This window comes from Eubalaena glacialis, chromosome 1 (genome assembly GCF_028564815.1).
Source record: "Eubalaena glacialis isolate mEubGla1 chromosome 1, mEubGla1.1.hap2.+ XY, whole genome shotgun sequence".
NCBI lineage: Eukaryota > Metazoa > Chordata > Mammalia > Artiodactyla > Balaenidae > Eubalaena > Eubalaena glacialis.
The window spans coordinates 144289868-144311429 of NC_083716.1; positions in this window are offsets into that span (position 1 = coordinate 144289868).

Here is a 21562-nt window from a genome sequence, read left to right on the forward strand (position 1 = left end):
AAGGCTAGTAGCAGCATGATGAGTGGATTTAGGGACGAGGATTCTAAGTGAAATAAGTCACACAGAAAAAGACACTTATCCTAAGATATCACTTATAGAGGGCATGTCAAAATCGCTACACTTGAACTGAATTACAAAACAGAACAGAGTCACATATTTAGAAGACACACTATGGCTGCTTAACGGGAAAGGTGAGGTGGGGTGATGCATAAAACAAGGGTTTGAAATTAGCTCCCATACCGTTCCATAAGCCAAATATGTAACAGACAAGACCTCCTCCCTGCTCAGTGAACTGGACTCAACACCCCCTATTCACCGCACAAGAATATATCTGACTAGCAAGAATCTTAAAACCTATGTATTGATATCTCTCTGGAGTTGAATCAAGAGGGTGTAAAGTGGCATAAACACAGCAGGGAAAAGCAGCTCAACCCCATTATCAAAATAAATTACTTAAAATAAACGCCATAAAACAAAGACAGTGAAAGAGAGAGAAATTCTTACAAAATCCGTTCGGAGGCTCTGATGCAACCTGGATTGACCATATCTAGACCCACAGCTGGATGAGACATAAGGCTGGACACTCTTGGGGCTGAGAGGTTTGGTGAGGTTGGGTGAGGAAACGCAGACCCTATAAAGTAATACCGGCGGGTACCCACCCGATGGGTCCCAAATCTCCAGGTTCAAGGGCATCTTGCTACATTGAAAACGTGCATGGGAAACCCAGAAGATGGTACAGCGTGTGATCGGGAAAGGTTTCTAAAACGCACCTCATTTCTCCTCTCCTTGTGCTCGGGTTCACCATTTCAGCCGCTTTACTAACAATCTCCCTACTTGGAGAATCAGCACCTGGAACCTCCTGTTTGTTTCGTACAGGTTGCAATTTGTCCTGAGGATGAACGGGAAGAGGGGGAACCAACGAGAGACTAGCTCTAGGTGTTGGGACAGGCACAGGTCACTCTATTTCCCCATCAGGAAGAAGAATGAAGCACAGGCTCAGCCTGCCCCCCGGAACCAGAATAGGGCCTGAAGCAATCCTGCACTTTTGCGGCCAGCTCCCAAAAAAGCGAGATGACAAATGGAGCTCAGGGCCACTGCAATTCACAAACCTGCAGAGTTATCAATGATAACTCTCGTCCACAAATATATTGAGGGAAGGCAACGAAGAGGATTTGAAAGCAAGGCAGAATTGCAGGAAACAGATTTCAGGAGGTAGATTCGACTCGCCTTTAAAGCACATGAAAAGCAGCAAAACGTTGACAATGATGCCCTTGGCCAAAAAGGGCGTATGCGTTTTTTCCTGAATATATTCAGGAAAAAACGCATACGCCCTTTTTGGCCAACCAAGCAAGCCGGAAGTGCAAATCAGCACTACAAAGAAGTCTCGCTGGCCATCGTTCAAAAGGGCCATGCTGCCAAAAGTGTAAAAACCAGAAATTCAGGACAGGCCATGGAGACATGGGAGCCTTGCTACGCTGATGGGCAGGATGCCAATTGCCAACAGGCACTCTGGAGAAGTGTACGGTGTGTCCTGAAACATGTAATAAACACAGCTTACAGAGCATAGGGCACTTCCACTCATGGGCGTATAAATTGGGAAAACTAAAAATCAACAAGACACAGGCACCCCAAAGTTTCGGGCTGCTCTGTGTACAAGAACCTCCACTTAGATACACCTTAAACATGCCAGGAAAGAGAAAAATGGATAAAGAAGTTGTGGTACTTAGGCACAATGGAATATCACTCAGCCATGAAATCAATGTCATAAGGCTAGTAGCAGCATGATGAGTGGATTTAGGGACGAGGATTCTAAGTGAAATAAGTCACACAGAAAAAGACACTTATCCTAAGATATCACTTATAGAGGGCATGTCAAAATCGCTACACTTGAACTGAATTACAAAACAGAACAGAGTCACACATTTAGAAGACACACTATGGCTGCTTAACGGGAAAGGTGAGGTGGGGTGATGCATAAAACAAGGGTTTGAAATTAGCTCCCATACCGTTCCATAAGCCAAATATGTAACAGACAAGACCTCCTCCCTGCTCAGTGAACTGGACTCAACACCCCCTATTCACCGCACAAGAATATATCTGACTAGCAAGAATCTTAAAACTTATGTATTGATATCTCTCTGGAGTTGAATCAAGAGGGTGTAAAGCGGCATAAACACAGCAGGGAAAAGCAGCTCAACCCCATTATCAAAATAAATTACTTAAAATGAACGCCATAAAACAAAGACAGTGAAAGAGAGAGAAATTCTTACAAAATCCGTTCGGAGGCTCTGATGCAACCTGGATTGACCATATCTAGACCCACAGCTGGATGAGACATAAGGCTGGACACTCTTGGGGCTGAGAGGTTTGGTGAGGTTGGGTGAGGAAACGCAGACCCTTTAAAGTAATACCGCGGGGTACCCACCCCATGGGTCCCAAATCTCCAGGTTCAAGGGCATCTTCCTACATTGAAAACGTGCATGGGAAACCCAGAAGATGGTACAGCGTGTGATCGGGAAAGGTTTCTAAAACGCACCTCATTTCTCCTCTCCTTGTGCTCGGGTTCGCCATTGCAGCCGCTTTACTAACAATCTCCCTACTTGGAGAATCAGCACCTGGAACCTCCTGTTTGTTTCGTACAGGTTGCAATTTGTCCTGAGGATGAACGGGAAGAGGGGGAACCAACGAGAGACTAGCTCTAGGTGTTGGGACAGGCACAGGTCACTCTATTTCCCCATCAGGAAGAAGAATGAAGCACAGGCTCAGCCTGCCCCCCGGAACCAGAATAGGGCCTGAAGCAATCCTGCGCTTTTGCGGCCAGCTCCCAAAAAAGTTAGTTGACAAATGGAGCTCAGGGCCACTGCAATTCACAAACCTGCAGAGTTATCAATGATAACTCTCGTCCACAAATATATTGAGGGAAGGCAATGAAGAGGATTTGAAAGCAAGGCAGAATTGCAGGAAACAGATTTCAGGAGGTAGATTCGACTCGCCTTTAAAGCACATGAAAAGCGGCAAAACGTTGACAATGATGCCCTTGGCCAAAAAGGGCGTATGCGTTTTTTCCTGAATATATTCAGGAAAAAACGCATACGCCCTTTTTGGCCAACCAAGCAAGCCGGAAGTGCAAATCAGCACTACAAAGAAGTCTCGCTTGCCATCGGTCAAAAGGGCCATGCTGCCAAAAGTGTAAAAACCAGAAATTCAGGACAGGCCATGGAGACATGGGAGCCTTGCTACGCTGATGGGCAGGATGCCAATTGCCAACAGCCACTCTGGAGAAGTGTACGGTGTGTCCTGAAACATGTAATAAACACAGCTTACAGAGCATAGGGCACTTCCACTCATGGGCGTATAAATTGGGAAAACTACAAATCAACAAGACACAGGCACCCCAAAGTTTCGGGCTGCTCTGTGTACAAGAACCTCCACATAGGTACACCTTAAACATGCCAGGAAAGAGAAAAATGGATAAAGAAGTTGTGGTACTTAGGCACAATGGAATATCACTCAGCCATGAAATCAATGTCATAAGGCTAGTAGCAGCATGATGAGTGGATTTAGGGACGAGGATTCTAAGTGAAATAAGTCACACAGAAAAAGACACTTATCCTAAGATATCACTTATAGAGGGCATGTCAAAATCGCTACACTTGAACTGAATTACAAAACAGAACAGAGTCACATATTTAGAAGACACACTATGGCTGCTTAACGGGAAAGGTGAGGTGGGGTGATGCATAAAACAAGGGTTTGAAATTAGCTCCCATACCGTTCCATAAGCCAAATATGTAACAGACAAGACCTCCTCCCTGCTCAGTGAACTGGACTCAACACCCCCTATTCACCGCACAAGAATATATCTGACTAGCAAGAATCTTAAAACCTATGTATTGATATCTCTCTGGAGTTGAATCAAGAGGGTGTAAAGCGGCATAAACACAGCAGGGAAAAGCAGCTCAACCCCATTATCAAAATAAATTACTTAAAATGAACGCCATAAAACAAAGACAGTGAAAGAGAGAGAAATTCTTACAAAATCCGTTCGGAGGCTCTGATGCAACCTGGATTGACCATATCTAGACCCACAGCTGGATGAGACATAAGGCTGGACACTCTTGGGGCTGAGAGGTTTGGTGAGGTTGGGTGAGGAAACGCAGACCCTTTAAAGTAATACCGCGGGGTACCCACCCCATGGGTCCCAAATCTCCAGGCTCAAGGGCATCTTCCTACATTGAAAACGTGCATGGGAAACCCAGAAGATGGTACAGCGTGTGATCGGGAAAGGTTTCTAAAACGCACCTCATTTCTCCTCTCCTTGTGCTCGGGTTCGCCATTCCAGCCGCGTTACTAGCAATCTCCTTACTTGGAGAATCAGCACCTGGAACCTCCTGTTTCTTTCGTACAGGTTGCAATTTGTCCTGAGGATGAACGGGAAGACGGGGAACCAATGAGAGACTAGCTCTAGGTGTTGGGACAGGCACAGGTCACTCTATTTCCCCATCAGGAAGAAGAATGAAGCACAGGCTCAGCCTGCCCCCCGGAACCAGAATAGGGCCTGAAGCAATCCTGCGCTTTTGCGGCCAGCTCCCAAAAAAGCGAGTTGACAAATGGAGCTCAGGGCCACTGCAATTCACAAACCTGCAGAGTTATCAATGATAACTCTCGTCCACAAATATATTGAGGGAAGGCAACGAAGAGGATTTGAAAGCAAGGCAGAATTGCAGGAAACAGATTTCAGGAGGTAGATTCGACTCGCCTTTAAAGCACATGAAAAGCGGCAAAACGTTGACAATGATGCCCTTGGCCAAAAAGGGCGTATGCGTTTTTTCCTGAATATATTCAGGAAAAAACGCATACGCCCTTTTTGGCCAACCAAGCAAGCCGGAAGTGCAAATCAGCACTACAAAGAAGTCTCGCTTGCCATCGGTCAAAAGGGCCATGCTGCCAAAAGTGTAAAAACCAGAAATTCAGGACAGGCCATGGAGACATGGGAGCCTTGCTACGCTGATGGGCAGGATGCCAATTGCCAACAGCCACTCTGGAGAAGTGTACGGTGTGTCCTGAAACATGTAATAAACACAGCTTACAGAGCATAGGGCACTTCCACTCATGGGCGTATAAATTGGGAAAACTACAAATCAACAAGACACAGGCACCCCAAAGTTTCGGGCTGCTCTGTGTACAAGAACCTCCACATAGGTACACCTTAAACATGCCAGGAAAGAGAAAAATGGATAAAGAAGTTGTGGTACTTAGGCACAATGGAATATCACTCAGCCATGAAATCAATGTCATAAGGCTAGTAGCAGCATGATGAGTGGATTTAGGGACGAGGATTCTAAGTGAAATAAGTCACACAGAAAAAGACACTTATCCTAAGATATCACTTATAGAGGGCATGTCAAAATCGCTACACTTGAACTGAATTACAAAACAGAACAGAGTCACATATTTAGAAGACACACTATGGCTGCTTAACGGGAAAGGTGAGGTGGGGTGATGCATAAAACAAGGGTTTGAAATTAGCTCCCATACCGTTCCATAAGCCAAATATGTAACAGACAAGACCTCCTCCCTGCTCAGTGAACTGGACTCAACACCCCCTATTCACCGCACAAGAATATATCTGACTAGCAAGAATCTTAAAACCTATGTATTGATATCTCTCTGGAGTTGAATCAAGAGGGTGTAAAGCGGCATAAACACAGCAGGGAAAAGCAGCTCAACCCCATTATCAAAATAAATTACTTAAAATGAACGCCATAAAACAAAGACAGTGAAAGAGAGAGAAATTCTTACAAAATCCGTTCGGAGGCTCTGATGCAACCTGGATTGACCATATCTAGACCCACAGCTGGATGAGACATAAGGCTGGACACTCTTGGGGCTGAGAGGTTTGGTGAGGTTGGGTGAGGAAACGCAGACCCTTTAAAGTAATACCGCGGGGTACCCACCCCATGGGTCCCAAATCTCCAGGTTCAAGGGCATCTTCCTACATTGAAAACGTGCATGGGAAACCCAGAAGATGGTACAGCGTGTGATCGGGAAAGGTTTCTAAAACGCACCTCATTTCTCCTCTCCTTGTGCTCGGGTTCCCCATTCCAGCCGCGTTACTAGCAATCTCCTTACTTGGAGAATCAGCACCTGGAACCTCCTGTTTGTTTCGTACAGGTTGCAATTTGTCCTGAGGATGAACGGGAAGACGGGGATCCAATGAGAGACTAGCTCTAGGTGTTGGGACAAGCACAGGTCACTCTATTTCCCCATCAGGAAGAAGAATGAAGCACAGGCTCAGCCTGCCCCCCGGAACCAGAATAGGGCCTGAAGCAATCCTGCGCTTTTGCGGCCAGCTCCCAAAAAAGTGAGTTGACAAATGGAGCTCAGGGCCACTGCAATTCACAAACCTGCAGAGTTATCAATGATAACTCTCGTCCACAAATATATTGAGGGAAGGCAACGAAGAGGATTTGAAAGCAAGGCAGAATTGCAGGAAACAGATTTCAGGAGGTAGATTCGACTCGCCTTTAAAGCACATGAAAAGCGGCAAAACGTTGACAATGATGCCCTTGGCCAAAAAGGGCGTATGCGTTTTTTCCTGAATATATTCAGGAAAAAACGCATACGCCCTTTTTGGCCAACCAAGCAAGCCGGAAGTGCAAATCAGCACTACAAAGAAGTCTCGCTTGCCATCGGTCAAAAGGGCCACGCTGCAAAAAGAGTAAACACCAGAAATGCAGGACAGGCCATGGAGACATGGGAGACTTGCTAGGCTGAGGGGTGGGATGTCAATTGCCAACAGCCACTCTGGAGAAGTGTACGGTGTGTCCTGAAACATGTAATAAACACAGCTTACAGAGCATAGGGCACTTCCACTCATGGGCGTATAAATTGGGAAAACTACAAATCAACAAGACACAGGCACCCCAAAGTTTCGGGCTGCTCTGTGTACAAGAACCTCCACTTAGGTACACCTTAAACATGCCAGGAAAGAGAAAAATGGATAAAGAAGTTGTGGTACTTAGGCACAATGGAATATCACTCAGCCATGAAATCAATGTCATAAGGCTAGTAGCAGCATGATGAGTGGATTTAGGGACGAGGATTCTAAGTGAAATAAGTCACACAGAAAAAGACACTTATCCTAAGATATCACTTATAGAGGGCATGTCAAAATCGCTACACTTGAACTGAATTACAAAACAGAACAGAGTCACATATTTAGAAGACACACTATGGCTGCTTAACGGGAAAGGTGAGGTGGGGTGATGCATAAAACAAGGGTTTGAAATTAGCTCCCATACCGTTCCATAAGCCAAATATGTAACAGACAAGACCTCCTCCCTGCTCAGTGAACTGGACTCAACACCCCCTATTCACCGCACAAGAATATACCTGACTAGCAAGAATCTTAAAACCTATGTATTGATATCTCTCTGGAGTTGAATCAAGAGGGTGTAAAGCGGCATAAACACAGCAGGGAAAAGCAGCTCAACCCCATTATCAAAATAAATTACTTAAAATAAACGCCATAAAACAAAGACAGTGAAAGAGAGAGAAATTCTTACAAAATCCGTTCGGAGGCTCTGATGCAACCTGGATTGACCATATCTAGACCCACAGCTGGATGAGACATAAGGCTGTACACTCTTGGGGCTGAGAGGTTTGGTGAGGTTGGGTGAGGAAACGCAGACCCTTTAAAGTAATACCGGGGGGTACCCACCCTATGGGTCCCAAATCTCCAGGTTCAAGGGCATCTTCCTACATTGAAAACGTGCATGGGAAACCCAGAAGATGGTACAGCGTGTGATCGGGAAAGGTTTCTAAAACGCACCTCATTTCTCCTCTCCTTGTGCTCGGGTTCGCCATTCCAGCCGCTTTACTAACAATCTCCCTACTTGGAGAATCAGCACCTTGAAGCTCCTGTTTGTTTCGTACAGGTTGCAATTTGTCCTGAGGATGAACGGGAAGAGGGGGAACCAACGAGAGACTAGCTCTAGGTGTTGGGACAGGCACAGGTCACTCTATTTCCCCATCAGGAAGAAGAATGAAGCACAGGCTCAGCCTGTCCTCCGGAACCAGAATAGGGCCTGAAGCAATCCTGCGCTTTTGCGGCCAGCTCCCAAAAAAGCGAGTTGACAAATGGAGCTCAGGGCCACTGCAATTCACAAACCTGCAGAGTTATCAATGATAACTCTCGTCCACAAATATATTGAGGGAAGGCAACGAAGAGGATTTGAAAGCAAGGCAGAATTGCAGGAAACAGATTTCAGGAGGTAGATTCGACTCGCCTTTAAAGCACATGAAAAGCGGCAAAACGTTGACAATGATGCCCTTGGCCAAAAAGGGCGTATGCGTTTTTTCCTGAATATATTCAGGAAAAAACGCATACGCCCTTTTTGGCCAACCAAGCAAGCCGGAAGTGCAAATCAGCACTACAAAGAAGTCTCGCTTGCCATCGGTCAAAAGGGCCATGCTGCCAAAAGTGTAAAAACCAGAAATTCAGGACAGGCCATGGAGACATGGGAGCCTTGCTACGCTGATGGGCAGGATGCCAATTGCCAACAGCCACTCTGGAGAAGTGTACGGTGTGTCCTGAAACATGTAATAAACACAGCTTACAGAGCATAGGGCACTTCCACTCATGGGCATATAAATTGGGAAAACTAAAAATCAACAAGACACAGGCACCCCAAAGTTTCGGGCTGCTCTGTGTACAAGAACCTCCACATAGGTACACCTTAAACATGCCAGGAAAGAGAAAAATGGATAAAGAAGTTGTGGTACTTAGGCACAATGGAATATCACTCAGCCATGAAATCAATGTCATAAGGCTAGTAGCAGCATGATGAGTGGATTTAGGGACGAGGATTCTAAGTGAAATAAGTCACACAGAAAAAGACACTTATCCTAAGATATCACTTATAGAGGGCATGTCAAAATCGCTACACTTGAACTGAATTACAAAACAGAACAGAGTCACATATTTAGAAGACACACTATGGCTGCTTAACGGGAAAGGTGAGGTGGGCTGATGCATAAAACAAGGGTTTGAAATTAGCTCCCATACCGTTCCATAAGCCAAATATGTAACAGACAAGACCTCCTCCCTGCTCAGTGAACTGGACTCAACACCCCCTATTCACCGCACAAGAATATATCTGACTAGCAAGAATCTTAAAACCTATGTATTGATATCTCTCTGGAGTTGAATCAAGAGGGTGTAAAGCGGCATAAACACAGCAGGGAAAAGCAGCTCAACCCCATTATCAAAATAAATTACTTAAAATGAACGCCATAAAACAAAGACAGTGAAAGAGAGAGAAATTCTTACAAAATCCGTTCGGAGGCTCTGATGCAACCTGGATTGACCATATCTAGACCCACAGCTGGATGAGACATAAGGCTGGACACTCTTGGGGCTGAGAGGTTTGGTGAGGTTGGGTGAGGAAACGCAGACCCTTTAAAGTAATACCGCGGGGTACCCACCCCATGGGTCCCAAATCTCCAGGTTCAAGGGCATCTTCCTACATTGAAAACGTGCATGGGAAACCCAGAAGATGGTACAGCGTGTGATCGGGAAAGGTTTCTAAAACGCACCTCATTTCTCCTCTCCTTGTGCTCGGGTTCGCCATTGCAGCCGCTTTACTAACAATCTCCCTACTTGGAGAATCAGCACCTGGAACCTCCTGTTTGTTTCGTACAGGTTGCAATTTGTCCTGAGGATGAACGGGAAGAGGGGGAACCAACGAGAGACTAGCTCTAGGTGTTGGGACAGGCACAGGTCACTCTATTTCCCCATCAGGAAGAAGAATGAAGCACAGGCTCAGCCTGCCCCCCGGAACCAGAATAGGGCCTGAAGCAATCCTGCGCTTTTGCGGCCAGATCCCAAAAAAGTTAGTTGACAAATGGAGCTCAGGGCCACTGCAATTCACAAACCTGCAGAGTTATCAATGATAACTCTCGTCCACAAATATATTGAGGGAAGGCAATGAAGAGGATTTGAAAGCAAGGCAGAATTGCAGGAAACAGATTTCAGGAGGTAGATTCGACTCGCCTTTAAAGCACATGAAAAGCGGCAAAACGTTGACAATGATGCCCTTGGCCAAAAAGGGCGTATGCGTTTTTTCCTGAATATATTCAGGAAAAAACGCATACGCCCTTTTTGGCCAACCAAGCAAGCCGGAAGTGCAAATCAGCACTACAAAGAAGTCTCGCTTGCCATCGGTCAAAAGGGCCATGCTGCCAAAAGTGTAAAAACCAGAAATTCAGGACAGGCCATGGAGACATGGGAGCCTTGCTACGCTGATGGGCAGGATGCCAATTGCCAACAGCCACTCTGGAGAAGTGTACGGTGTGTCCTGAAACATGTAATAAACACAGCTTACAGAGCATAGGGCACTTCCACTCATGGGCGTATAAATTGGGAAAACTACAAATCAACAAGACACAGGCACCCCAAAGTTTCGGGCTGCTCTGTGTACAAGAACCTCCACATAGGTACACCTTAAACATGCCAGGAAAGAGAAAAATGGATAAAGAAGTTGTGGTACTTAGGCACAATGGAATATCACTCAGCCATGAAATCAATGTCATAAGGCTAGTAGCAGCATGATGAGTGGATTTAGGGACGAGGATTCTAAGTGAAATAAGTCACACAGAAAAAGACACTTATCCTAAGATATCACTTATAGAGGGCATGTCAAAATCGCTACACTTGAACTGAATTACAAAACAGAACAGAGTCACATATTTAGAAGACACACTATGGCTGCTTAACGGGAAAGGTGAGGTGGGGTGATGCATAAAACAAGGGTTTGAAATTAGCTCCCATACCGTTCCATAAGCCAAATATGTAACAGACAAGACCTCCTCCCTGCTCAGTGAACTGGACTCAACACCCCCTATTCACCGCACAAGAATATATCTGACTAGCAAGAATCTTAAAACCTATGTATTGATATCTCTCTGGAGTTGAATCAAGAGGGTGTAAAGCGGCATAAACACAGCAGGGAAAAGCAGCTCAACCCCATTATCAAAATAAATTACTTAAAATGAACGCCATAAAACAAAGACAGTGAAAGAGAGAGAAATTCTTACAAAATCCGTTCGGAGGCTCTGATGCAACCTGGATTGACCATATCTAGACCCACAGCTGGATGAGACATAAGGCTGGACACTCTTGGGGCTGAGAGGTTTGGTGAGGTTGTGTGAGGAAACGCAGACCCTTTAAAGTAATACCGCGGGGTACCCACCCCATGGGTCCCAAATCTCCAGGCTCAAGGGCATCTTCCTACATTGAAAACGTGCATGGGAAACCCAGAAGATGGTACAGCGTGTGATCGGGAAAGGTTTCTAAAACGCACCTCATTTCTCCTCTCCTTGTGCTCGGGTTCGCCATTCCAGCCGCGTTACTAGCAATCTCCTTACTTGGAGAATCAGCACCTGGAACCTCCTGTTTCTTTCGTACAGGTTGCAATTTGTCCTGAGGATGAACGGGAAGACGGGGAACCAATGAGAGACTAGCTCTAGGTGTTGGGACAGGCACAGGTCACTCTATTTCCCCATCAGGAAGAAGAATGAAGCACAGGCTCAGCCTGCCCCCCGGAACCAGAATAGGGCCTGAAGCAATCCTGCGCTTTTGCGGCCAGCTCCCAAAAAAGCGAGTTGACAAATGGAGCTCAGGGCCACTGCAATTCACAAACCTGCAGAGTTATCAATGATAACTCTCGTCCACAAATATATTGAGGGAAGGCAACGAAGAGGATTTGAAAGCAAGGCAGAATTGCAGGAAACAGATTTCAGGAGGTAGATTCGACTCGCCTTTAAAGCACATGAAAAGCGGCAAAACGTTGACAATGATGCCCTTGGCCAAAAAGGGCGTATGCGTTTTTTCCTGAATATATTCAGGAAAAAACGCATACGCCCTTTTTGGCCAACCAAGCAAGCCGGAAGTGCAAATCAGCACTACAAAGAAGTCTCGCTTGCCATCGGTCAAAAGGGCCATGCTGCCAAAAGTGTAAAAACCAGAAATTCAGGACAGGCCATGGAGACATGGGAGCCTTGCTACGCTGATGGGCAGGATGCCAATTGCCAACAGCCACTCTGGAGAAGTGTACGGTGTGTCCTGAAACATGTAATAAACACAGCTTACAGAGCATAGGGCACTTCCACTCATGGGCGTATAAATTGGGAAAACTACAAATCAACAAGACACAGGCACCCCAAAGTTTCGGGCTGCTCTGTGTACAAGAACCTCCACATAGGTACACCTTAAACATGCCAGGAAAGAGAAAAATGGATAAAGAAGTTGTGGTACTTAGGCACAATGGAATATCACTCAGCCATGAAATCAATGTCATAAGGCTAGTAGCAGCATGATGAGTGGATTTAGGGACGAGGATTCTAAGTGAAATAAGTCACACAGAAAAAGACACTTATCCTAAGATATCACTTATAGAGGGCATGTCAAAATCGCTACACTTGAACTGAATTACAAAACAGAACAGAGTCACATATTTAGAAGACACACTATGGCTGCTTAACGGGAAAGGTGAGGTGGGCTGATGCATAAAACAAGGGTTTGAAATTAGCTCCCATACCGTTCCATAAGCCAAATATGTAACAGACAAGACCTCCTCCCTGCTCAGTGAACTGGACTCAACACCCCCTATTCACCGCACAAGAATATATCTGACTAGCAAGAATCTTAAAACCTATGTATTGATATCTCTCTGGAGTGGAATCAAGAGGGTGTAAAGCGGCATAAACACAGCAGGGAAAAGCAGCTCAACCCCATTATCAAAATAAATTACTTAAAATGAACGCCATAAAACAAAGACAGTGAAAGAGAGAGAAATTCTTACAAAATCCGTTCGGAGGCTCTGATGCAACCTGGATTGACCATATCTAGACCCACAGCTGGATGAGACATAAGGCTGGACACTCTTGGGGCTGAGAGGTTTGGTGAGGTTGGGTGAGGAAACGCAGACCCTTTAAAGTAATACCGGGGGGTACCCACCCTATGGGTCCCAAATCTCCAGGTTCAAGGGCATCTTCCTACATTGAAAACGTGCATGGGAAACCCAGAAGATGGTACAGCGTGTGATCGGGAAAGGTTTCTAAAACGCACCTCATTTCTCCTCTCCTTGTGCTCGGGTTCGCCATTGCAGCCGCTTTACTAACAATCTCCCTACTTGGAGAATCAGCACCTTGAAGCTCCTGTTTGTTTCGTACAGGTTGCAATTTGTCCTGAGGATGAACGGGAAGAGGGGGAACCAACGAGAGACTAGCTCTAGGTGTTGGGACAGGCACAGGTCACTCTATTTCCCCATCAGGAAGAAGAATGAAGCACAGGCTCAGCCTGCCCCCCGGAACCAGAATAGGGCCTGAAGCAATCCTGCGCTTTTGCGGCCAGCTCCCAAAAAAGCGAGTTGACAAATGGAGCTCAGGGCCACTGCAATTCACAAACCTGCAGAGTTATAAATGATAACTCTCGTCCACAAATATATTGAGGGAAGGCAACGAAGAGGATTTGAAAGCAAGGCAGAATTGCAGGAAACAGATTTCAGGAGGTAGATTCGACTCGCCTTTAAAGCACATGAAAAGCAGCAAAACGTTGACAATGATGCCCTTGGCCAAAAAGGGCGTATGCGTTTTTTCCTGAATATATTCAGGAAAAAACGCATACGCCCTTTTTGGCCAACCAAGCAAGCCGGAAGTGCAAATCAGCACTACAAAGAAGTCTCGCTTGCCATCGGTCAAAAGGGCCATGCTGCCAAAAGTGTAAAAACCAGAAATTCAGGACAGGCCATGGAGACATGGGAGCCTTGCTACGCTGATGGGCAGGATGCCAATTGCCAACAGCCACTCTGGAGAAGTGTACGGTGTGTCCTGAAACATGTAATAAACACAGCTTACAGAGCATAGGGCACTTCCACTCATGGGCGTATAAATTGGGAAAACTACAAATCAACAAGACACAGGCACCCCAAAGTTTCGGGCTGCTCTGTGTACAAGAACCTCCACTTAGGTACACCTTAAACATGCCAGGAAAGAGAAAAATGGATAAAGAAGTTGTGGTACTTAGGCACAATGGAATATCACTCAGCCATGAAATCAATGTCATAAGGCTAGTAGCAGCATGATGAGTGGATTTAGGGACGAGGATTCTAAGTGAAATAAGTCACACAGAAAAAGACACTTATCCTAAGATATCACTTATAGAGGGCATGTCAAAATCGCTACACTTGAACTGAATTACAAAACAGAACAGAGTCACATATTTAGAAGACACACTATGGCTGCTTAACGGGAAAGGTGAGGTGGGGTGATGCATAAAACAAGGGTTTGAAATTAGCTCCCATACCGTTCCATAAGCCAAATATGTAACAGACAAGACCTCCTCCCTGCTCAGTGAACTGGACTCAACACCCCCTATTCACCGCACAAGAATATATCTGACTAGCAAGAATCTTAAAACCTATGTATTGATATCTCTCTGGAGTGGAATCAAGAGGGTGTAAAGCGGCATAAACACAGCAGGGAAAAGCAGCTCAACCCCATTATCAAAATAAATTACTTAAAATGAACGCCATAAAACAAAGACAGTGAAAGAGAGAGAAATTCTTACAAAATCCGTTCGGAGGCTCTGATGCAACCTGGATTGACCATATCTAGACCCACAGCTGGATGAGACATAAGGCTGGACACTCTTGGGGCTGAGAGGTTTGGTGAGGTTGGGTGAGGAAACGCAGACCCTTTAAAGTAATACCGCGGGGTACCCACCCCATGGGTCCCAAATCTCCAGGTTCAAGGGCATCTTCCTACATTGAAAACGTGCATGGGAAACCCAGAAGATGGTACAGCGTGTGATCGGGAAAGGTTTCTAAAACGCACCTCATTTCTCCTCTCCTTGTGCTCGGGTTCGCCATTCCAGCCGCTTTACTAACAATCTCCCTACTTGGAGAATCAGCACCTTGAAGCTCCTGTTTGTTTCGTACAGGTTGCAATTTGTCCTGAGGATGAACGGGAAGAGGGGGAACCAACGAGAGACTAGCTCTAGGTGTTGGGACAGGCACAGGTCACTCTATTTCCCCATCAGGAAGAAGAATGAAGCACAGGCTCAGCCTGCCCCCCGGAACCAGAATAGGGCCTGAAGCAATCCTGCGCTTTTGCGGCCAGCTCCCAAAAAAGCGAGTTGACAAATGGAGCTCAGGGCCACTGCAATTCACAAACCTGCAGAGTTATCAATGATAACTCTCGTCCACAAATATATTGAGGGAAGGCAACGAAGAGGATTTGAAAGCAAGGCAGAATTGCAGGAAACAGATTTCAGGAGGTAGATTCGACTCGCCTTTAAAGCACATGAAAAGCGGCAAAACGTTGACAATGATGCCCTTGGCCAAAAAGGGCGTATGCGTTTTTTCCTGAATATATTCAGGAAAAAACGCATACGCCCTTTTTGGCCAACCAAGCAAGCCGGAAGTGCAAATCAGCACTACAAAGAAGTCTCGCTTGCCATCGGTCAAAAGGGCCACGCTGCAAAAAGAGTAAACACCAGAAATGCAGGACAGGCCATGGAGACATGGGAGACTTGCTAGGCTGAGGGGTGGGATGTCAATTGCCAACAGCCACTCTGGAGAAGTGTACGGTGTGTCCTGAAACATGTAATAAACACAGCTTACAGAGCATAGGGCACTTCCACTCATGGGCGTATAAATTGGGAAAACTACAAATCAACAAGACACAGGCACCCCAAAGTTTCGGGCTGCTCTGTGTACAAGAACCTCCACTTAGGTACACCTTAAACATGCCAGGAAAGAGAAAAATGGATAAAGAAGTTGTGGTACTTAGGCACAATGGAATATCACTCAGCCATGAAATCAATGTCATAAGGCTAGTAGCAGCATGATGAGTGGATTTAGGGGACGAGGATTCTAAGTGAAATAAGTCACACAGAAAAAGACACTTATCCTAAGATATCACTTATAGAGGGCATGTCAAAATCGCTACACTTGAACTGAATTACAAAACAGAACAGAGTCACATATTTAGAAGACACACTATGGCTGCTTAACGGGAAAGGTGAGGTGGGGTGATGCATAAAACAAGGGTTTGAAATTAGCTCCCATACCGTTCCATAAGCCAAATATGTAACAGACAAGACCTCCTCCCTGCTCAGTGAACTGGACTCAACACCCCCTATTCACCGCACAAGAATATATCTGACTAGCAAGAATCTTAAAACCTATGTATTGATATCTCTCTGGAGTTGAATCAAGAGGGTGTAAAGCGGCATAAACACAGCAGGGAAAAGCAGCTCAACCCCATTATCAAAATAAATTACTTAAAATGAACGCCATAAAACAAAGACAGTGAAAGAGAGAGAAATTCTTACAAAATCCGTTCGGAGGCTCTGATGCAACCTGGATTGACCATATCTAGACCCACAGCTGGATGAGACATAAGGCTGGACACTCTTGGGGCTGAGAGGTTTGGTGAGGTTGGGTGAGGAAACGCAGACCCTTTAAAGTAATACCGCGGGGTACCCACCCCATGGGTCCCAAATCTCCAGGTTCAAGGGCATCTTCCTACATTGAAAACGTGCATGGGAAACCAGAAGATGGTACAGCGTGTGATCGGGAAAGGTTTCTAAAACGCACCTCATTTCTCCTCTCCTTGTGCTCGGGTTCGCCATTGCAGCCGCTTTACTAACAATCTCCCTACTTGGAGAATCAGCACCTTGAAGCTCCTGTTTGTTTCGTACAGGTTGCAATTTGTCCTGAGGATGAACGGGAAGAGGGGGAACCAACGAGAGACTAGCTCTAGGTGTTGGGACAGGCACAGGTCACTCTATTTCCCCATCAGGAAGAAGAATGAAGCACAGGCTCAGCCTGCCCCCCGGAACCAGAATAGGGCCTGAAGCAATCCTGCGCTTTTGCGGCCAGCTCCCAAAAAAGCGAGTTGACAAATGGAGCTCAGGGCCACTGCAATTCACAAACCTGCAGAGTTATCAATGATAACTCTCGTCCACAAATATATTGAGGGAAGGCAACGAAGAGGATTTGAAAGCAAGGCAGAATTGCAGGAAACAGATTTCAGGAGGTAGATTCGACTCGCCTTTAAAGCACATGAAAAGCAGCAAAACGTTGACAATGATGCCCTTTTTGGCCAACCAAGCAAGCCGGAAGTGCAAATCAGCACTACAAAGAAGTCTCGCTTGCCATCGGTCAAAAGGGCCATGCTGCCAAAAGTGTAAAAACCAGAAATTCAGGACAGGCCATGGAGACATGGGAGCCTTGCTACGCTGATGGGCAGGATGCCAATTGCCAACAGCCACTCTGGAGAAGTGTACGGTGTGTCCTGAAACATGTAATAAACACAGCTTACAGAGCATAGGGCACTTCCACTCATGGGCGTATAAATTGGGAAAACTACAAATCAACAAGACACAGGCACCCCAAAGTTTCGGGCTGCTCTGTGTACAAGAACCTCCACTTAGGTACACCTTAAACATGCCAGGAAAGAGAAAAATGGATAAAGAAGTTGTGGTACTTAGGCACAATGGAATATCACTCAGCCATGAAATCAATGTCATAAGGCTAGTAGCAGCATGATGAGTGGATTTAGGGACGAGGATTCTAAGTGAAATAAGTCACACAGAAAAAGACACTTATCCTAAGATATCACTTATAGAGGGCATGTCAAAATCGCTACACTTGAACTGAATTACAAAACAGAACAGAGTCACATATTTAGAAGACACACTATGGCTGCTTAACGGGAAAGGTGAGGTGGGGTGATGCATAAAACAAGGGTTTGAAATTAGCTCCCATACCGTTCCATAAGCCAAATATGTAACAGACAAGACCTCCTCCCTGCTCAGTGAACTGGACTCAACACCCCCTATTCACCGCACAAGAATATATCTGACTAGCAAGAATCTTAAAACCTATGTATTGATATCTCTCTGGAGTTGAATCAAGAGGGTGTAAAGTGGCATAAACACAGCAGGGAAAAGCAGCTCAACCCCATTATCAAAATAAATTACTTAAAATAAACGCCATAAAACAAAGACAGTGAAAGAGAGAGAAATTCTTACAAAATCCGTTCGGAGGCTCTGATGCAACCTGGATTGACCATATCTAGACCCACAGCTGGATGAGACATAAGGCTGGACACTCTTGGGGCTGAGAGGTTTGGTGAGGTTGGGTGAGGAAACGCAGACCCTTTAAAGTAATACCGGTGGGTACCCACCCTATGGGTCCCAAATCTCCAGGTTCAAGGGCATCTTCCTACATTGAAAACGTGCATGGGAAACCCAGAAGATGGTACAGCGTGTGATCGGGAAAGGTTTCTAAAACGCACCTCATTTCTCCTCTCCTTGTGCTCGGGTTCGCCATTGCAGCCGCTTTACTAACAATCTCCCTACTTGGAGAATCAGCACCTGGAACCTCCTGTTTGTTTCGTACAGGTTGCAATTTGTCCTGAGGATGAACGGGAAGAGGGGGAACCAACGAGAGACTAGCTCTAGGTGTTGGGACAGGCACAGGTCACTCTATTTCCCCATCAGGAAGAAGAATGAAGCACAGGCTCAGCCTGCCCCCCGGAACCAGAATAGGGCCTGAAGCAATCCTGCGCTTTTGCGGCCAGATCCCAAAAAAGTTAGTTGACAAATGGAGCTCAGGGCCACTGCAATTCACAAACCTGCAGAGTTATCAATGATAACTCTCGTCCACAAATATATTGAGGGAAGGCAACGAAGAGGATTTGAAAGCAAGGCAGAATTGCAGGAAACAGATTTCAGGAGGTAGATTCGACTCGCCTTTAAAGCACATGAAAAGCGGCAAAACGTTGACAATGATGCCCTTGGCCAAAAAGGGCGTATGCGTTTTTTCCTGAATATATTCAGGAAAAAACGCATACGCCCTTTTTGGCCAACCAAGCAAGCCGGAAGTGCAAATCAGCACTACAAAGAAGTCTCGCTTGCCATCGGTCAAAAGGGCCATGCTGCCAAAAGTGTAAAAACCAGAAATTCAGGACAGGCCATGGAGACATGGGAGCCTTGCTACGCTGATGGGCAGGATGCCAATTGCCAACAGCCACTCTGGAGAAGTGTACGGTGTGTCCTGAAACATGTAATAAACACAGCTTACAGAGCATAGGGCACTTCCACTCATGGGCGTATAAATTGGGAAAACTACAAATCAACAAGACACAGGCACCCCAAAGTTTCGGGCTGCTCTGTGTACAAGAACCTCCACTTAGGTACACCTTAAACATGCCAGGAAAGAGAAAAATGGATAAAGAAGTTGTGGTACTTAGGCACAATGGAATATCACTCAGCCATGAAATCAATGTCATAAGGCTAGTAGCAGCATGATGAGTGGATTTAGGGACGAGGATTCTAAGTGAAATAAGTCACACAGAAAAAGACAGTTATCCTAAGATATCACTTATAGAGGGCATGTCAAAATCACTACACTTGAACTGAATTACAAAACAGAACAGAGTCACATATTTAGAAGACACACTATGGCTGCTTAACGGGAAAGGTGAGGTGGGGTGATGCATAAAACAAGGGTTTGAAATTAGCTCCCATACCGTTCCATAAGCCAAATATGTAACAGACAAGACCTCCTCCCTGCTCAGTGAACTGGACTCAACACCCCCTATTCACCGCACAAGAATATATCTGACTAGCAAGAATCTTAAAACCTATGTATTGATATCTCTCTGGAGTGGAATCAAGAGGGTGTAAAGCGGCATAAACACAGCAGGGAAAAGCAGCTCAACCCCATTATCAAAATAAATTACTTAAAATGAACGCCATAAAACAAAGACAGTGAAAGAGAGAGAAATTCTTACAAAATCCGTTCGGAGGCTCTGATGCAACCTGGATTGACCATATCTAGACCCACAGCTGGATGAGACATAAGGCTGGACACTCTTGGGGCTGAGAGGTTTGGTGAGGTTGGGTGAGGAAACGCAGACCCTTTAAAGTAATACCGCGGGGTACCCACCCCATGGGTCCCAAATCTCCAGGTTCAAGGGCATCTTCCTACATTGAAAACGTGCATGGGAAACCCAGAAGATGGTACAGCGTGTGATCGGGAAAGGTTTCTAAAACGCACCTCATTTCTCCTCTCCTTGTGCTCGGGTTCGCCATTGCAGCCGCTTTACTAACAATCTCCCTACTTGGAGAATCAGCACCTTGAAGCTCCTGTTTGTTTCGTACAGGTTGCAATTTGTCCTGAGGATGAACGGGAAGAGGGGGAACCAACGAGAGACTAGCTCTAGGTGTTGGGACAGGCACAGGTCACTCTATTTCCCCATCAGGAAGAAGAATGAAGCACAGGCTCAGCCTGCCCCCCGGAACCAGAATAGGGCCTGAAGCAATCCTGCGCTTTTGCGGCCAGCTCCCAAAAAAGCGAGTTGACAAATGGAGCTCAGGGCCACTGCAATTCACAAACCTGCAGAGTTATCAATGATAACTCTCATCCACAAATATATTGAGGGAAGGCAACGAAGAGGATTTGAAAGCAAGGCAGAATTGCAGGAAACAGATTTCAGGAGGTAGATTCGACTCGCCTTTAAAGCACATGAAAAGCAGCAAAACGTTGACAATGATGCCCTTTTTGGCCAACCAAGCAAGCCGGAAGTGCAAATCAGCACTACAAAGAAGTCTCGCTTGCCATCGGTCAAAAGGGCCATGCTGCCAAAAGTGTAAAAACCAGAAATTCAGGACAGGCCATGGAGACATGGGAGCCTTGCTACGCTGATGGGCAGGATGCCAATTGCCAACAGCCACTCTGGAGAAGTGTACGGTGTGTCCTGAAACATGTAATAAACACAGCTTACAGAGCATAGGGCACTTCCACTCATGGGCGTATAAATTGGGAAAACTACAAATCAACAAGACACAGGCACCCCAAAGTTTCGGGCTGCTCTGTGTACAAGAACCTCCACTTAGGTACACCTTAAACATGCCAGGAAAGAGAAAAATGGATAAAGAAGTTGTGGTACTTAGGCACAATGGAATATCACTCAGCCATGAAATCAATGTCATAAGGCTAGTAGCAGCATGATGAGTGGATTTAGGGACGAGGATTCTAAGTGAAATAAGTCACACAGAAAAAGACACTTATCCTAAGATATCACTTATAGAGGGCATGTCAAAATCGCTACACTTGAACTGAATTACAAAACAGAACAGAGTCACATATTTAGAAGACACACTATGGCTGCTTAACGGGAAAGGTGAGGTGGGGTGATGCATAAAACAAGGGTTTGAAATTAGCTCCCATACCGTTCCATAAGCCAAATATGTAACAGACAAGACCTCCTCCCTGCTCAGTGAACTGGACTCAACACCCCCTATTCACCGCACAAGAATATATCTGACTAGCAAGAATCTTAAAACCTATGTATTGATATCTCTCTGGAGTTGAATCAAGAGGGTGTAAAGTGGCATAAACACAGCAGGGAAAAGCAGCTCAACCCCATTATCAAAATAAATTACTTAAAATAAACGCCATAAAACAAAGACAGTGAAAGAGAG